This window comes from Sander lucioperca, chromosome 5, assembly GCF_008315115.2.
Source record: "Sander lucioperca isolate FBNREF2018 chromosome 5, SLUC_FBN_1.2, whole genome shotgun sequence".
NCBI lineage: Eukaryota > Metazoa > Chordata > Actinopteri > Perciformes > Percidae > Sander > Sander lucioperca.
Window position 1 is genome coordinate 42,148,181 of NC_050177.1, and position 5,802 is coordinate 42,153,982.

Genomic DNA, 5,802 nt, shown 5'->3' on the forward strand with positions numbered 1-5,802 from the left:
AACTCTAAGCCTAAGGCCTTCTATGATTGGTCATCGGCTCCAAGTAGGCAGGACTGGAGTGTTTTTTTAAGCCACTGCGGTGTTAACCATTGTCCCATGTATTTACATAGCTAATGGCAGTAAACGATGTCATCTTGGCTGCCAGTGTTGTTAAACTCTCCCCAATTCCGGGTCGCATTTGGTTCAGAAGCCTTTATCTGTGATTTTCGACGGTACAAAGTCCTGCTATATACTCGGTTGCAGTAGCTCCAGCTTCAACTACTGAAACATGGAGCGGATGGTCCAATGATTCCAGGAAGCGTGCTGGCCAATCACAGCAGACTGGGCTTTTTCGGGAGGAGGGATTAAAGAGACAGGCGCTCCTACAGAGGGTCTCATACAGTGGGTCAATACAGAAAAATAAAGTGTTTTTTCAACATTAAAGCATGTAAACATGTTCTAGTACAAACACAAAATGCAAGTAATCCTGAAAAGGCTATATAATAGTTGCCCTTTAATACCTTCCAGACTGCCATTGGTTTCCAATTATTCCACTACAGTGTGACACTCAAGATGGATTCACTTGGCAAAAAAAAATACTTATATTCTTTCATTTTGATGGTCTTTTCAGGCAAATCATTCAATCATTTTCTAGTCAGTGTCTAAGTGCTTACTGATTAACTGCTTTAATATAGGTTATGGGTGTAAAGCACATCCGATCACAAATTTGGGAGAAAATAACATCTGCAACCAAGATTACATGTTTCCCCGACATTAGCATGTAGCTACATGTAGTGTCAACACTGCAGAAGGGTGCCTGGAGAAGATGACCTTTTAAAGAAACCGACCCGGTATGATGTCACTCCAGGCCGAGGTTTGGCTCACAGGGATTTCTTTTACATACGTTTACCTCATTATTTGAAGCTTTGGTTGTGTTTAATATGAACATACAACTAGGGCTTTTGTCCACAACTCAAAGATATTCAGTTTACTGTCACAGAGGAGAGAAGAAACTAGAAAATATTCACATTTAACGAGCTGGAATCAGAGAATTTTTACTTTTGTCTTAAAAAAATTACTCAAACCGACTAATCAATTATTAAAATAGTTGCCGATTAATTTAAAAGTTGAAAACTAATCGATTAATCGATTAATCTTTGCAGCTCTACAACACTGTATCATTATATATGTGACAGAAAATAAGGGAAAGCATAATAAGTCTCCTATAAAAACAACACTGACTCGCAGTTGGAAATGAGAAAGGAACAGCGATCTTCTCCTTTAAAGTCTGACGTTTTGTTGCGATATCCATCCACCCTAACCCCCTCCCTTCTGTATGTGGACTTTGTTGCTCTATAACGTAACCTGACTTCCTCCTTTGCTACCTTCGTGATTACTACAGCCACTAGAGGGTTTTGTCACTTATTTCAGACAGTGTACTGGGGGAGACATGACCCCCTGTCCCCTGCAGCCATAATGTGCCTGATTTAAATGGCTCAAATAGGTCCGTATATAGGTTCAGCTCTGAGTGATGGAAGTATTTGTGTAAAAGGCCATTTATTATGTATGTGTCAGATTTTAGCTTTAGTCTTTTGCATTGTCTGTATCAATTGCATTGTCAGCGTTTGACTCGCTGCAGTCCACTCTGATTGCCCCTGTCTGTTTTCATCAAATCAAACTGCTCATAAAAACAGCATGCAGATAGACAGCTCCATTCAAATTAAGGGCACTGTACCTTTGATCTTTCTTCCCTGAGATACTTGAAAGGCTCATTACTGTACTTTCTAGAACACAATACGGGAACATTTGTTATTACCTCCGCCAAGGGGGGTCATGTGTTTGTCTGTTTGTTGGTTTGTCTGTCTGTCAGCAGGATTACCAAAACAATACTGGCCAGATTGTCATGAAAGTCGGCGGAAGGATGTAGCATGGGCCAAAGTAGAACCCTTTACATTATGGAGCGGATCCAAAACACGGGGTGGATAAACAAATACATTTTTCACTTTCGTTAACATTGCAAGCTAGGGCATTTGTGCTGTATGTGGTGTCAGAATAATCTGAAAAATGTGTAATGTGGCCACATAAAGATGTATTATGTTAACTGCGCCAAAGGTTGTGTGCCCTTCTCAGGATTACCAATGTTCAGATCACTCACTATGATCACTGAACACATGCATTCATCAGGAACTGACAGACCCATGCAACATTCATGAAAAACCAAAATGCTTCCATATACTTTGTCTATAGCAGAGATTTTCAACAGGGGGTCCAAACCCCTAGACGGTCCTCAGAGTGACTGCACTTTTTAAAAGTTTTGTCAAAATTTTTAATGTCTTAAGATTAATCCAACATATATTTAGCAGATATAAATCAGCCTATTTGTGAAAAAAACACATTATTGATAGGCTTACTGGCCTATAGGTAATGTAGTCATCCACAGATACAGATAATCCTAAGGATTCACTGTGCCAAATTTATGTTTAACATTATTGTAAAAGATGATTCATAAAATCATCATGCCATCAATTATTGTTTTAACAGCTTGGTATTCTTTGCACTAAAAACGTAAATAAGATGTATAAGGCTTTAAGCCACCCTACACATTATTGCAGGCCCAGTTTATCATGCAACTTCATTTTATACAATATACGTAGTAGGGGGTCCCTGATCCATCTTTCTTTCAGTTAAGGGGTCCTTGGCTTGAAAAATGTTGAAGACCCCAGGGGTCTCATTTATAAAAATTATAAAATTATAAAACACACAGAAATATTCGGATTTATAAAACCGTGCCCACGCACGTCCTACTCTGGATTCCCTTTATGAATCACAATCGACTCTAAATGTGGCGCAGCTTTGGCGGCTTCATCTCATGCCCATAATTGCCCTTAAATAGTCAGTGAAACGCCCCAAATTAATATCCATTCATACCGACAGAGGAAAACAAAGCAAAGGACTTTCACTCAATGTGAAGTTGTAGTTCTTGTTAGAGATGTGGAAAAGAGGAAACACATATGTTTGGTGGGTGGCACAGTGTGGGCATTACTAATGCCAAAAAAGCTTTAGAGTGACATGTCGCAGACGCAGTTAATGCCACAGCCTCAGCGGTCAGACCGTGGCCCAAATTAAAAAGAAATGGTCCGATATTAAAGTTGATGCAAAAAAAACCTTTTATACCCATATATTTGATTGTATCTAAAAAGCTGGTGTCGGAATTAATAAGGAGCATGTAATTAGTAAAACGTTCTATTGCACCTTTCACAATGGTTAAAACATGATTTAGACCTACAATAAAAACAACCATTTAAAACAACAATAAAATGATCTAAAGCCATAAAAATAAACACTGTATAAAACACTATGATACTGTATATGATGACCATATTAAAACGATGTGCTCCGCCAGACGGAGGCATCGAAAACAGCATCAGTGTATACATTATTTGTCCTGTTTATCGTATTATTCATGAGAACAAATTCCATAACATGCCAATATAATTGTAGAACATTTTAGTTTTTTTTTCCGCAAATTTATCTTCATTTGAATTTTTGATAGTATCTTGTTTTATTTTGTCTGTTTTTCATCACAGATCGATCAAACAGGTGTTTGTGTAGGATATTAATTGTAAGAATGGCTTTGTGAATTCCTCAAATCATCAATGAGAGGCAATATTTCGATTTGTTTTACACAATGGTCTCAGTTTCACGTGTTTCATCCATCTGCCGTCTGTGTCGCTGTTTCTCATTTCACCCGTTTCTGTGCGTATGCCTGGGTCAGAGTGTCTGTGGAGGGACGCACATTTTCCCGTCAAGCTTGCTTTTTATAAATCCCAATTATTGCGTAGAGAGCGGCGTACGCCTTCTTTTGTGCGTACGCAACGTTTATTAATGAGGCCCCTGGTCTATAGTATATGTTTATTCTTTTGGTCATTTAGGGTACAATATGAGTTCCATGGTTCTGTTTTAACAAGTCAAGACAATCCTTTTCAGGGACTCTCCACGGCTCTATAGAGACATCAAATGAGACATCAGTGTGCTGTTTATGATCTGGGAGTCGTACTGGGACACTGAAATCACATCTGCTGGCAGTAAAAGTTAATTCCCTCTGTGCACATGGCAGAGACTCGCTGCTAAGGCCCCAGCAGTCCACGTCACTCAGCTGTGTGTAATATGATGAACAGTGTGCCTCCTTGCTTTCTAAAACACCTCTGCTCTGCAGCAGGGGAGAAAATGCAGCGTCAGGGCATTTCCACCAAGCACTGCAACTGTCCCTGACTTCAGGGTTCCTGGAAGTAGTCAGTAAAAAAATATGCTTTGGAAATTTCCTATTGAATACTGTAAGTATTTATTGATTTTGTAAAAAATGGTTAATAGTAATTCCTTTGAAATGCGTATCAAAGCACAAGTTCATAGTTTTCAAGTGTATTTAAAAAAAATACTGACTTGCTGTAATTAATCGTCCATACCGGAACATCCCTTCCCAATGCCTTTTCAGTGTAAATAATGGAGAACAAAAACCCACAGTCCTTGTTCTGTGCAAAAACACATTTCTAAAGTTGATCTGAAGATAATACGAGGCTTCAGCAGATTGAGTTAGACAAATCAAGTCAATAGTCGTGTTTCCATCAATAGTATCGCATTAGAAAATGTTGATGGAAACGGCCAAATTCGAAAAAACTTCCTCCAATACTACCGACCAGCTTTTTTTTTTTTTATACTACCGACTGGCTTTCGCTCTGCAAAGTACGTCACCTGGATTGTTGGTCTGATTGGTTGAAGGACTATCCAATTGCGTACAGAGTCATTTGAACTATGCCCATTGATAACGCCTCTTGTGCGGTAGAAAATACAGAGCAGACTCTCCAGACTAATGTTCAATCTTAAAAGATTGAGCTTGGTCTGGTGATAGCCAGACTAGGAAACCGGAGCACCTGAAGAAAACCCCACGCAGACACGGGGCGACCAGGGTTCAAACCTAGTTATTAGCACTTCAGTCTTATTTGTGTCTCACTAAATCAGTCGTACACACAGTGCTGTCCATCTTCTATCTGTAGACTTACGCTGTTTGTTTGCACAGAAAACAGCGTAATGCGTAGTTAACTATTGGCATTGCTAACAATGGCTAACCTGGCTGGAGCTAACCCCACAATGAAAAATCAGAGTTGTAAAGTTCTAAATGGCATTCAACTCAGGTGTGACGTCATTCCCAGCTCCGGCTTCCGAGGTAAATGGAACGCACTAAGTATTTATTATTTTTGGAAAATTCCATATCCAAAAGAATAAATGTTCAGGAACTAAGCCAACTTTCCTGCACTTTATTGATACATTTCAGCAATATAGCACCCTTTTATTTAATATTGAAAACAAAAAATCCATTAAGGCCTTAAGTTATTAGATGAATAAAATATTAAAATGATATGACACATGCTCTGGCATTTTGAAATGTAGATGTATTTTTTTGTATTGTCTTTAGTTCCGGTTTTGTAATGTCTATTTTATCTATCTGTGTGTACCTCTGTATATGAACTTTTGTACAATAAAGCCAGTCCGAGATTTACTCTTGCTCGGTCACTCTCTCCTTTTCTCTTCTTAGCTTCCTCCGTCAATGTCCTCTTTGGCCGGTTCCGTTGCAAACTCCCCTGGCTCTGTTCAATTTGAATATTATTTAAAAACTTTCCGAGTTGTTGTCCCCACTTGAATTCACATAAATTTTCCTAGTCAGAAACTCATTTTATACAATTATTCTGACACCATGTGAAAGCAGCATTAGCACCAGCCAAAACGATTGTGATTGGTTTAAAACAAGCCAGAGCTTGTTTCCCCATA